Source organism: Equus caballus, chromosome 19 (genome assembly GCF_041296265.1).
Source record: "Equus caballus isolate H_3958 breed thoroughbred chromosome 19, TB-T2T, whole genome shotgun sequence".
Taxonomy (NCBI): Eukaryota; Metazoa; Chordata; class Mammalia; order Perissodactyla; family Equidae; genus Equus; species Equus caballus.
In genome coordinates, this window is record NC_091702.1 from 63,794,755 (window position 1) to 63,808,948 (window position 14,194).

General features: G+C 41.9%; 1 long non-coding RNA gene across 1 annotated transcript in view; it reads left to right on the forward strand.

Annotated features, from left to right (window-relative positions):
* The first annotated feature begins 5,778 nt into the window (after positions 1 to 5,778).
* The window catches only part of LOC138919008 (uncharacterized), a 48,537-nt gene continuing 40,121 nt past the window's right edge, over positions 5,779 to 14,194 (forward strand). Inside the window, exon 1 of the long non-coding RNA XR_011428885.1 lies at positions 5,779 to 6,063. This is a non-coding gene — a long non-coding RNA (uncharacterized lncRNA). The remainder of the gene's footprint in view (positions 6,064 to 14,194) is intronic.

Below are 14,194 nucleotides of genomic sequence, written 5' to 3' on the forward strand. Positions count from 1 at the left end.
TCCCCTAGTGTCCTTGCCTCAGTAAATGGCTCCAACATCTACCCAGTTGTCCAAGCCTGAAACCAAGCATCAAAAGTGGCTTGTCTCTCCCTTTCCACTCACATCTAGCCAATCACAGAATCCTTTTGTTCCTACCTTTTAATTATTTCTCAATTCCTCCCTTTGACTTCAACCCCACTTATTCTCTGAATTAAGGTCACCGTTTTCTCCTCCCTGATTGGCAGAAAAATTTTCCACCTGGTCTCTGTCTTGTTTGCCCATTAAACCATTCTCCAAGTACGTCAAAAGTAGTCTCATTTTTTATTTTAATCGTGGTAAAATACACATAAAATGTGCCATCTGAACCATTTTCAAGTGTGTAGTCAATGGTATTAAGTATGTTCACACTGTTCTCCTACCATTAGCACTATCTATCCACGGAACTCTTTTCATCTTGCAAAACTGAAATTCTATACCTATTAACAAGAACTCCCCATTCCTTCCTCCCAGCTCCTGACAAACTTCCTTCCATTTTCTGTCTCTATGACTTTGACGACACTAGGTACCTCAGAGATGTGGATTCATCCAGTATTTGTCCTTTTGTGACTGGCTTATTTGACTTAGTGTAATACCCCCAAAGTTCACCCATGTTGTAGCATGTGTCGTTTTTAAGGCTGAATAATATTCCATTGTGTATATATACTACATTTTGTTTATCCATTGCTTCTGCCTTTGGCTATTGTGAATAATGCTGCCATGAACATGGGTGTACAAATGTCTCTTTGAGTCTCTGCTTTCAGTTCTTTTGGTGTATATACCTAGAAGTGGAATTGCTAGGTCATACGATAATACTATTTTTAATTTTTGGAGGACCTGCCATACTGTTTCCATAGCTACTGCACCATTTTACATTCCCACTAACAGTGTGCAAGGGTTCCAATTTCTCCGTATTCTCATCAACACTTGTTATTTTCTGGGTTTTTGGTAGTAGCCATCTTAATGGGTGGTATCTCATTGTTGTTTTGATTTGCATTTCCTTAATGATTAGCGATGTTGAGCATCTTCCCACGCGCTTATTGGACATTTGTATTTCTTCTATGGAGAAACGTCTAGTCAAGTCCTGTGCCCATTTTTTAACTGAGCTGTTTGGATTTTTCTTGTTGAAGTAGAGCCTCGCTTTTATTTCCCACTATAATTTTTAATTTCCAACCATAGCTCTATCTGATTTTATTTCTTTATCATTTAAGGCCTTGTTTAAGGTGCATAACAGTTAAAGACTGTTGTGTCTTTTAGTAGATTGTTCCTTTTACCAATATGAACTGCCAACGTGTCCCTTTTAACACATTTTGCCCTGAATTTTGTTATCTGTGATTCTAATCTTGCTGTACTAGATATTTGTTGTTGCTGTTAGCAATTGTCTGGCGTATCTTTTTTTTCACAGTTTTATTGAGGTATAATTGACATATGAAAAACTGCACATATTTAATATATATAATTTGATGTTTAGACATATGCATAAACCCACAAAACCATCACCATATCCATCACCTCACAAAGTTTCCTTGTGATTCTTTGTGGGGGGCTTTTGGGGGAGGGGAGGAATAAGAACACAACAGGAGATCTACCCTCTTTTTTTAATATAATTTTTAATAGACTTTATTTTTTAGAGCAGTTTTAAGTTCACAGCAAAATTGAGCAGGAAGCCTATCTTTTTTCATCCCTGAATTTTCTGCCTTTCAGGAATCTCTTTCAGTGTGTCTCTTTTTACCAACATATAGAGGATTTTTAAAAGTCCAATCTAAGAAACTGTATCTTTTATTCATAAAACAAATGCCTGCACTTGCCGGACTTCATGGTGAGGATTTAGGGACAAATGGAAAGACAAGGTCCCTCTTCTCCCGGGGCTGGTCAGCCTGTCCACGTTATTCGGTTACTGGTGAGTGTGCTTGTTTCTAATTATTTCGTATTTTCTCCTTGCTACGTCTTCACTTTGTTCCTATTCTTTCTCCTTTCCTCATTCTGTCATACTAACCCATTTTACTTTGTTACATTTTTTTGATCAAATGTGTTGAAAAGGGCTGTTATGTATTGCTATTCATTTAACAATTGCCCTTAAATTTTCACCACAGGTTCTTAAATATACTTTTCTAATAAAGTTTAAATTTATTCGCTATATCTGTCTTCTTCCTGAAGAAGATGAGAAACTTAGCATGACTTCAGTTCCCTCAATATTCCCCCCTCACATTGACCATGTAGTAATCACTTCCTAGGTTGTCACTAAACCCATGTTTCCCCTAATGTTGCTTTTAAAATCAATAAATATCTTAATTCACCAATGTGTTTTACCAACGTCTTTCTTACCATTTGGAGTCACTCCTTCTTGCTGGAGTATATACACTACAGAAGTTCTTTCAGCAAGCGTCTACATGTGACAAATCCCAGCATCTTTGTGGTCTGAAAATATCCGTAAACCCTAATTCCTGATGCAAAGTTTGAATAATAAGTATTTCTGTATTAAAAGATTTTTTTATCAGAGTTTTTAGTTTTATGGCATCTAACATTGTTGATGAGAAAGCTGATATTATCTTAACACTCATTCTTTTAGTCTATATTATATCTCTGGCAGATTTTAGGGTGTTCCCATTATATCTAATGTTACAAACTTTTTAACATAGTGTCTAGATACAAATTTTTTTTTGTCTTATTTAGTACTTCTTGGGACTTTTTTTTTCAACCCAAGGATTCATATCTGTCTTTCCTTCTGGAAAACTCTCATTTATTCTTTTTTTTTTTTTTTTTTCCTGCTTTATCTTCCCAACCCCCCTGTACATAGTTGTATATCTTAGTTGTAGGCCCTTCTAGTTGTGGGATGTGGGACGCTGCCTCAATGTGGTCTGACGAGTGGTGCCATGTCCGTGCCCAGGATCCGAACCCTGGGCCGCCGCAGCGGAGCACGGGAATTCACCATTCGGCCGCAGAGCCAGCCCCTGGAAAACTCTCATTTCTGTATTGCCTATTCGAAATTCTCTCCCATGTATTTTAGTAAATGCATATTGGATCACCTGAATCCATTCTCTCTCTTAACTTTTCTTTGATATTTCTCTTGTCTATATTCTTCACGCTACATTCTAAGAGACTTCTTCTGGTTCACCTTCGAGTTTAGTAATTTGCTCTTCAGCTTATTTTACAGTTGCCATTTCTTACTTTGTCTCTTGGATAATAATATAAATATTTATTTTAAAGTCCTTTCTTTGTTCCTGTATTATCTCTGGCTCCTCACCTCTCCCACCTTATCCCAATTATTCTGTTTGCTGTCTGTGTCTCATGGTTTCGCTCTTCTTCTGATACTTTGTAGTCCTTTTCTATAGGCTCGTCTTTCGTGGGTTTCTCCTAAGTGCATCCTAACTTGTGACAGTCTCCAGATGGATGGTCCTGCAATGGCCTCATCCCCAGCGCTGCATTGGGGACAGCTCCGCAGCAGGCCTGGACCTGGTGCACAAAGGATCACACCCTTTCCAAACCCTGTTCTTGTGAGGCAGAGGATCTCTAGGACTCTGCTGGGAGCAGGTGGGCCCCTCTCAGCCCCCAGCCATGGGCAGATGGAACAGTGTCAGTCCTGATCCCAAATATTGGAAGGATCAGGTCCTACAATGTCAGTCTCCTGGAAGCCCGATGGCTTTGGACCTTTCTTACTACTATGTGTTCCTGCCTACTTCCCGCCCCTCATTTTTTGGCAAACTTCTGGATTTCTGATTTATGAAGAGTTCCCTTTATTTTCTGTTTTCAAGCATGAAAGTGCTTTTAATAATACAATTTTACTATATTGATATCATTTCTCCACGTCCAGAGTAGAAGGGGGATTCCTGCCTGTTCAATTTGTTGATGTTCCATTTGCCATCTGCAAGTCGATGGAGCAGCCAGTCAAAATATAAATATGACTACTCTCTTCAACATAAGGCCCTTCACAGCTCCCCTACTCTTTCTGGATAAATCAAAAGGCATCTTATGGCCTGACTTCTGCCCACCTCTTCAGACTCATGTCTCACTGTTTGCCAACTTACATTCTCAGAAGCAGCCACGAACTTCACCTCCAGACTTCTTCACGTGCCGTTCCCTCTATGTGGAGCACTCTTCCCTGCCCATTTTGCCTTCATCCTTTATGTCTCAACAAACCTCAGAATCAGTTCCTCCAGGAAGCTCTCTGTGACTAACAAAAATCAGATTAGGTGTCCCTCCTAAGAGCAGCCTAAGCTGCCCATAGAGTCGCTCTGCTGCCGCACTTCCCGCACTGTGCTTGAGAGCCGGCTTGCAGGACTGTTACCCCTTCTGGACTGTGTGCTCCATTAGGGCTGCGTGCCTCACTGTCCAGCATGGGACGTGGCACACAGGGGGAACTCAGTGTGTAGTATTGAATGCATTGTGGATGCCACCCAGAAAGGCAGGGAGGGAGGAGGTTGGGAGGGATATTAGGAAGAAATGATGGGGAAAAAAAGGCCTGGAGATTCAAGAAAGTCTCGGACTAGATCCTTTACTAATGAAAATTTGTCTTTTTTATTTAAAGATTTTGAGGTCTATCTGCCCTCATTTTACCCCACCACTGTCTCTTGCCCACTCCCAGTTTTCCAAGAGTACTTTTTCACTGGGCTTCTCAACTGCCTTAGTTTTCTAGGGTTGCCATAACAAAATACCACAAACTAGATGAGTTAAACAACAGAAAAATATTCTCTCACGGTTCCAGAGGCTAGAAGTCCAAGAGCAAGGTGTCAGGAGGGTGGGTTCCTTCTGAGGGCTGTAAGGGAGAAGCTGCCCCACACCTCTCTCCCAGCTTCTGGGGGCCTCAGATCTTCCTTGGCTTGTACATAGCATTCTCCCTGCACCTTCACAGCAGTAGCTTATTGTTAAAATAATTATAAAATGTGGTTTACAAGACGTGATAAAGTAAAACATAACAGATGAGGAATTCCCCTGTGGTACTCCCACAAAAAGGAAAGTGTTACAAACAGGAAAGAGGACAGAAGAATTCAAATAACTCCAATCCCTCAGCAACCAAGTTAGCAGCAACCTGGGTGGGGCGCCCAATTTGATTTCCACAAGTCAACTGATTTCAAAAACGTTGAAGAGACAGCTAGACACTATTCATGACTGGGATAGTCCACTACTTAGGGATTAGTTTTGCTATGGTGACACACATACACACACATACACAACATAAGAACACACTTGAATCTGCCTCTGCGTCAAACAATTTATAAGAATAACAGAGGTTAAGGAACATGACTCCATTAAATGATTCCATGGAGATCAAGTCAGCAAACCCCAGACTGGGAAACTCTATAAAACAAACTATCCAGTTTATTCAACAAATAAATGTCAAAGGAAAACATAAGAGATGGAAGAGAAAACCAATAGGTTAAAAGAAACTTCAGAAAAATATTAACCAATTACAGAAATCTTATTTGGATACAGTCACACAAACTAAAAAAAAAAAAAAAAAAAAAATCACATATAAAACAATTTAAAATTTGAACACTGCCTAAATATTTGATGATAGTAAGAAATGATTATTAATTTCAGATGCGATATTGTGGTTCTTTTTATTTTTAAGGCTTTATCTTCTAGGGAAATGTGAGTGACTCAAGTGGGTTGTTAAACGATGTCATGTCTGAGGTTTTCTTCTAAAAATAAACAAGGTAGAGGGGAATGGATGGGAGTGTAGATAAAAGAAGATTGGTCATGAATTAATGATTGTCAAACCTAGTTAATGGGTATAGGGATTTACGCCATTCTTACCCCTCTTGTATGCTTAAAGTTCTCCAGTAAAAAGAAGTTAAAACATTGAGAGTTTACACTGAAAATTTGGAGAAGAAAAATTAAAAAGAAACTTAAAATAGATGTAGACCACACACAATGCACCCGGTTGCAAAATCCAGTGCCAGAGAACCCCCGACTCAGCTCAGCCTGTCCACCCGTGATTTTGGAAGACGCTCTCTGTAGCTCAGTCGTGAATCTGGAGTGCACTCTGAAATCTTCAACACAATTGCCTCGGCCCACGTGAGGCAGATGGTAGAGCCTTGCCTCAGTTGAGTAAGTTAATTTTCAGCCCTGTGAAGGTATAGAAATAACTAAGGCAATTATGACATGCTGCCCATAGTTTTATGTGCTCTGCCTCTGGGAATACATTTTTCAATCATCAGGATAGCCTAGGAGCACTTGTTATTTAATTTGAAACGATCTTACATGTAATCCTTATGATTTCAATTTGAAGTGTAATTGATATTTGATTTGAGGTTTTAATCCAAAAAGTATAAAACTCTTTGATTTGTTTATGAATGGCATTTGAAAGCTGAGAACCTGATTTATTAGAGTTATAAATTGTTTTATTAGATATACAAGGATTGCCTAAGGGCATTTCAAGTGTTTGAGAAAATCAGGATACTAACGTTTTATACATTTGTTTTAATGTTTAAGGGAATTTAATTTATTAAATTTTAATGAAGTCAAGTGTTTAATTACTCTGTAATTAAAGAACAAGTGGAAATAATTGTTTTTTTCTATAGAAAAATTATTCCATTTATAGAATACAAATTTGAAGATTGAACTTAGCTTAAGAAAAATATTTTTTTAATTAGAACTTTAGTCAATTGAATAGTAATTTAAGACCACATATCGTCCTTTCCAAACACAAAAGTGTCTCCCAGAAATTAAAAAACTTAAATGACACTGTGAGTGTGAGTTCCCACAGCAGAATCAGAACAGACAATCTTACAAATACTCCTTTGTTGGCAAAGAAAACGCAGAGGAGAACCTTTAGACAGAGCATAAACCGCATTTCTTTGTGAGCTTGGGTTTGCGTGGGATTATGACAAGCAGCAAGAGAATAAGAAAGACATGCAATCAGCTTTCTTATATGAACAATGAGAAATAAATAATTGGATTAATTTATTTCTAATTTTCAAAATTAGTTTGACAAATTTGGAGAATTTAGTAGATCCATGTTTTCAAAATTCCATTAAAGATCCATTACTGGATTGTGAAATCAATTTAGTGAGTCACCAGCTTACATAATAGGGATGAATACTGTTTCAAGAAACTTTGTTTCAGTTGAGTTTACCAGTAGCTGTATATGTATTTCTTATTGGGGATGATGTTCAAGACAGTTTGAAAGCCGCTGTTACCAATTTCTGGCTTATGTTAAAGCTCCTTCATAGCATTTTTTTCTAAAATGTAAATTTGTTATTTTTTCTAATTATACACGTAAAACACATATTTTTTCATTGTTCCGTTACAGAAATGTATGCTAAAGATTTTTTTAAATCACTTATAATCCCACCACTCATTTTGTTGTGTAAAAAGGATAGACACTTGTATTCACTAGAATTTCTGTTGAAGAATTGTATATGGGGAATAAAATATTTGATGAGCCTTAAGACTCAAGGTTGAGAGGCCCTGAGCTGAGCAGACCCTCTCTGTGTGAGGTGAGGGAGGGGATTTCCTGTTGCCCAAAGCAATGAGAAGAGAATTTAAGAAGAGCATGAGAGGAAAGCCGAGGGCATGCTAGAGGGTGTGAGTTCTGGAAGGTGACATTTTGCCCCTGACTTCCTTAGGTCCCTCTAATAAAATTACTAAACTCATGAAATGTTTCAGGACAAGGAAACTTTTACAGGAACTCATCAAAGTTTTGAATTTCGTGACATTAAACACGAGCGAGATAGCATGTCGAAAGGCAGGAATGTGAAAGCTCATGGAAATTACTCCCGGAACTAGCAAACATTTTGAGAAAATGTCTGACTCTTTCAAGGCCAAGGTATTGGATCTCAGGTTAGGTTTAATCGTATCACTGTCACAGTCTGCGATGCCACGGTCTTCCAAAACAGGTGTGAGGGTGTGTGCATGAAATATGTATATATATCTCTCCACTTTTTACAAAGGAGAATAGTTCTACTTATGTTGCTATCAGCCTTCTTCATTTGTCATTTTTTATGCCAGAAAATGTGGGTCTCTGTATGCATAAATCACTTGTGGTGTGTTCATACAATGAAATGTTATACAGCTTCACACATCCACGTGGATGGATCTTCCAAATATGGATGGGTGGCTGCGGGGCTGTGGGAGATGAGGCACTCCAGGGCGCGCAGGGCCGAGAGGCTCCGGGCGTGGGGCTGTCACGGGCCGTGGCTTCCTTCCTCCGTCAGAAATCACTCATGGGGTGCGGAGGGACCACGGAGCCCTGGCCTCCGCGTCGGCACAACTCAGCCTCGAGGGGAGGCGGGCGAGCAGTGCGGCCAAGAAACCAAGAGCATGAGACAGGGCAAGCGATTTGGCGCGAAAGGGGAGGCATCTCCAAGGAGGTGACCTTTCAACTGAGACCCAAATGGAAGGGCAGCCCTGCACACACAGAGAACAGCAGGTGCAAAGGCGCAAGGGCAGGTTGGAGAAGAGAACGGAGACCAGTGCAGAGAGCGAGCGACGCATGGAGGATGCGCAAGATGCAGCGAGGCTTCATCCCAACCCCGGCGGAGGTCCAGGCGGAGAGGCAAGTCTGAGCCTCTGCCAAAGGCAGAAGAGGGTGGGAGGGTGCAGGGGCCGGCCCACCGGAGTGAGACAGGATCTGAGAGTGCGAGGGCCTTGCGGGTTTGTTCCCTGCTGTTCGGTGACCATGCAAGGACCGAAAGTACCCTCGGCCTGAGACGCTGCCTGAACAGATTGATGGCAGCAAAGAAGAGAGAAGGAAACAAATCCAAACAGATATTTTGGAGGAAGGAACCGATGTGACTTGGAGATGGACTGAATGTCAGGGGGAATGACAGGAAAGAGTCCAGGATGCGACCTGGATGCCCCGAGATGGATGGTGCAGACAGACGTGGTCAGCAAGTCATTGCTGTCTTCCGTATGTGGTTTCTCCAGCCGGTGAATGGTGACTCCCGTTCTTCGCCCAGTCACTCTGGCCCTGTCCAAGGGTGTCTGGTGTGCCCTTCACCCTGGGTTGAGGCGTGGCTGAGGAGTTGGGGACCAAAAACAGTCCAGGAGAAGGAGCCTGCCTCTTGAGTTCACCCCAGTGAGGCACCCACACGTCCCTAGGGGTGGGGCTGGCAGGCCCAGGAGGTCTGGCCCGACTACTCCCTCCTGGACTTCAATTTCACGTAGGGAACATTTAGAACAAGTTGAGTTCTCTGCATTACTGTCTCATGTACCCCCGGGCCAGTCATGAGGGGATAAATGGAACACAAGAGCACCGGGGAGGGGTGGTGCCTTCAGCCAGCCCCTGCAGCCATGAAGGGGACCCAGAGGTTCCACGTTGGGGGATGGGGTGGCCTTGGCGGTCCAGGCAGGCAGCATTGTGGAGGTCTCTGAGGAGACAATGGCAGCACGTAGGAGCCTGGTGACCAGAAACGACTCTCCACATGCTGAGGCCAACCATTAGCAAGTGTCTGAAGGGCCCCAAACCCAGAGCCAGTGCTCAGGGCGGCCCTGATGCCCTAGGTGAGGAGAGGGCAGCCTGGTGACCCCACACGGCCAGAGGATGGTAGGGGATCGTAAACCAGCTGGGCTGACAGCCCCTCCCCTTTATTAATGCTCTAAAGTAATTTAATTGGGCGTACATAAACACATTTTACATTAAATCTAAAAGCATGATTTATTCAGACCAAAAAAGAGATGAATCTTAAAAAGTTAGTCTCAGGAAAATACATTATAGTCTAATTTCCTTGTCAAAGTTCACAAACAATAAAAACTAAGCAATACAGTGTTTAGACAGATGAGGTGCTGAAAACGTAAAGAAAACCAAGGAATTCAAACAGTATTCAGGCAGTGATTGCCTCCGAAAGGAAATGAGTCACAAGTGACAGCAGCAGAGTGGACAGATTTCCAGCGTGTTCTGTTTCTCAGGGTGGGGAGTAGTAACATGATTTCGGTTTTCTTAAACGATTTTTCAGACACGACATATATGTTATTTTCACCCTTCTGTACGTACTTTACACAAATTTTAGAAGTAAAAAAATTATAAGTAGGTTGAAAAAATTTGACCAAAGTCTAGATTTTGCCCATATCGTGTTGGCCTATATGGCGTTTAAAAGTTTTGACGGCCTGGCCCACCTTTTTAAATATGGAAAATGTTATGTAAAAATCCTTCTTTTGAAAAATTGGAAGATCTGGCAACCCTGAGCCCAGTCCTGAGGGGGGAGTAGCCGCGTGGGGACAGCAACCCCCTTTGGGTTTGGAGTGTTTGCTCAAGGTCTCCCCGCACCCACCTCTTCCCATTCCCCCTCAAATCCGGAGCCTGTAGGCCTTCCGTTTTGTCATTCTCAAGCTATTTCAGTGGCTATATAACATAGCAATTCTACAAGCAATCTAATCATAAAACCTGTGTAAAACTTTACAATTACTTCCTTAGGAAATTCCTTGCAAGGCCCATGGGTGGGTCAAAGTATTCGAATTTAAAACTGTCGTAGCTGTTGCCCTCAGTTTGTACCAAGGTACATTCTCACTAGCTGGGGAGCACGCCCGTGGTCCTGGACTGCAGGCAACCATGAATATTAGCAATTAAGCTTTCTCCCTCCAACAGATGAAAACCAATCGCTGATTATTCTGCTAATTTGCATTTATTTAACCACAAATACGGTTAGCCCTTTTTTTCATGTTTATGGCCATTTCTACAGTAAATTGCCTATTTATATCTCTGGATCTTTTCTCACTATTTCCTTAGTGACTTATAAAATGTTTGTGTATTAGTGATATTAACTGATAGTCCCTATCAGTTTGTCACCTACCTTTAAACGTTATTAATGGTGGGATTGAGGAAAGTTATCACAGAGAGATTTTTAATTTTATGTAGTCTGATCTAGTAATCTTTATAAGTGCCAATTTAGGAAAAATAAAAATATTGACTAGGTACTTTTTTTCTTTCAAATAGAACAAATTTACCTTTTGTTATGAAAATAATGTATTCATTGTTTAAAAAAATTCAAATGGTATAGGAACATTTAAAGAAGAAAGTAAAATTAACCATAAATCCTACTGTCCATGGTGGTCTATATTTTAAATACTACAGAAAATACTTTCTTTACAAGTTTATTGAGCCCCTGGAGAAAAAAAAGGGTATATTCTTATAGTGTACATCATTCTCTTTGCTAAACAGAGGGACTTTGCTAATAAAATTCAGTCCTACTTTTAGCCATCACAATGTAAATGCCTCGGCTTGTTGACAAAGCAGCCACATAGAGGCAGCTTTCTGACCTTTCACCCTGAAATCAAGCGGCAGGACTGTTCTTAGAGCTGGCCAAGATGCATATGGCCTTTGGCGCCTCACCAGTGACCACGTGCACAGGAAACCTAGAATTTTCCCCCTTCCTAGGGTGGGCTTTCGAGGCCAACAGTCCAGTGCTCTCACCTCTACTGCTCCTTCCTCAGTCTTCTGAGCACATAGGGAAGGGGCCATATTCGGGAAGACGGGGCATAGATATTGGATAGTAATTAAAGTGTACATAGCGTATGAGGACAAAAGGCCAGCAGCCTTATCCTGCACCTTCAATGCCTACCCCCATTGCCTTTGGAGACTGTATTCTTTACGTTTATAATCTAATCACTTTACTTAAAAGCACCCAAGGAGCTTAAGCTCAATTTTCATTTCTCTAAATTCATTTGCAAACTCTATTTCCATTTCTCTGAATCCACTCGTTGGTGGGTACACATCTTTGATGTAGCTACAACTGTACAAATATTCTATTTTGTGTCATGCATCATTCACCTAAACCATCTCCTACGCACTTTTCAGTGCAGCTAAAGAGCCCCCTGAGCATCTATTCCGAGGGGCTTTGCAGCCTTCCCCCTTCTTCTAATGAGTTTTTGATTATTTGTTCAGCTATTACTTTCTTCCTTAGACGTGCTCAGTTATAAGCCCTTTTAAATTCAAAACATGTCTGTACAGATTACTTTTTTGGTTGCTTCTTTTCGGTTTATTTCCTTGAGGCACAGGTCCAAGGTTAGAGGTTACGAACGGCTTTTCACCTCGAGTGAGCAGCACTCTCGGCGAAACAGCTGTGGTCTCGTCATGTGATTTCCTTTCGCCATCGTGAGTTTCTTTAGCAGTCATGAAGGAATAAAGGAGAATTTCTCTGGCGGGAACCACCCAGCTGTGGTCCACCACCCATGGCCGCCACTGAAAACCCGCTGATATTTTTCTCAAATTCCCTCCAACCTAAGCCCTGCAGAATTTTCTCAAGGTGAGTCTAACCCATTCACTCAGAAAGAAGGAGTTCCTCTGTGGGCAACTGTCCTTTTTGCTAACCTCAACATGTGGCTTAGATCACAGGGCCTCCAGCAGACAGACTGCCCTAACCCCAGAGCAGACAGCAGGCCTCGCACTGCAGGTCCCTGGCCATCCTCCCCGACGTCAGGGGGCACTCTCTGGAGCATGCCCGCCTTGCTCAAGTTGTGCAGGAACAGTGCCCAGGGTCCTGGCCTCCTTGGAGTTTGCGTGGTCAATTGTGTGAAGTCTGCCAGCCCTGCCCACCCTCCACAGAACACCCAAGTCCAAAGGCCATGGACTCCACTTCCATCAACCAATAGATATCTTCTGAGAGTTTACTTCCACCCTTGGCCCCTAGTCTCTTCTCAATGCAGTAGCCAAAGGGATCCATCTAAATGTAGGTCAGATCTTGTCTCTCTTCTGCTCAGAAGCCACCCTCTCCCCTCCTCAAAGGCCTCCCAAACCAAAGGTCTTTAAGCTGCTACAAGGCCTGTGCAGTCTGGCTCCCTGTTGTGTATCTTACCCCTTCTCCTGCCTCCTGCCCCCTCTGCTCTAGACACACCTGTCTTCTCGCTCTTCTCCAGCACATCAAACACACTCCCATCTCAGACTTTCTGCCCTTGCTGTTGTCTCTACCTGGAATACACTTCCCCTAGAAAGCAAGCTGCATACCTCACTCCCTTCCTTCTTTAGGTATTTGGCCAAATGCCACATCTCAGCGAGCTTTCCTTGAACTAGTTCAAAATTGCAACCTCCTCCCTCTTGCTACGTGCTAGTCTCCTTTCCTGCTTTGTTTTTTTCCATACCATTTATATACATATACACCTATCACATTTACACCCACATGCTCATAGTCGGTCCCCACCACTATTTTCTAAGATGCTTGAGAGCAGAGACTTTCGTCTATTGTGTTCACTGCCATTTCCCCAATGACTCCCACGATGACCAATTGGCATATGGCGGGCGCCATACACATGCATTTTTTTAAATGAAATGCCACAGGCCTTGCACAATGCCAGGCACTACACAAAAATTTACAGGCACAGCCCCTGCCCCCCAGAAACTCTTGGTTTAGTTGGGGAGTTTGACAATTGCTAATACCTTATAAAGTCACATATCTCAGGCTAACACTCTAGAAACTGCTTAGTTCCTCTAAGACACTGCGACAGCCCCTGAGGGAAGATGCCTCCAGAAAGAGGGTAGTTTATGGGCTGTGGTTTTGTGGCCGAACTGCCTGGTTTCACGTAGATGTTGCTAGCTTGCACAAAGATCTTAGCTTATTTTTCTTTCACTCAATTGTGCTTTTTCTATGAACAATGATTTTTTATTAAAATAGCAAATGATAATAGTCAATCTTTTTTTATATATAACTCTTAAGTCAGAGAAGCCCATAGTACAAAGTATCCGACTGATCTTTTAGAGTTTTTCTTGATTCAAAACCACACCTAGCACACCCATTAGGATGACTAATATTTTTAAAAAAGAAAAAAAAACAGGAAATAACAAGTGTTGGAGAGCATGTGGAGGAATTGGAACCCTGAGCACTATTGTGGAAATATAAATGGTGCAGCCACTATGGAAAACAGTACAGCAGGTCCTCAAAAAATTAAAAATATAATTACCATATGATCTAGGGATTCCACTCCCCCAAAAAACTGAAAGCAGGATCTCAAAGAGATATTTGCACTCCCATGTTCATAGCAGCGTTGCTTGCAATAGCCAAAACGTGGAAGCAACCCCAGAGTCCATTGACAGAGGAATGGATAAACAAAATGTGGAGTATACATACAATGGAATATTTTTCAGGCTTAAAAAAGAAGGAAATTCTGACATATGCTATATGGGTGAACCTTGAAGACACCATGCTCAGGGCAATAAGCCAGTCACAGAGAGACAAATACCGTCTGCTTCCACTTACATGAGGTCCCTAGGCCGTCAAACTGATAGAAATGGAAAGGAGAGGGCGGTTGT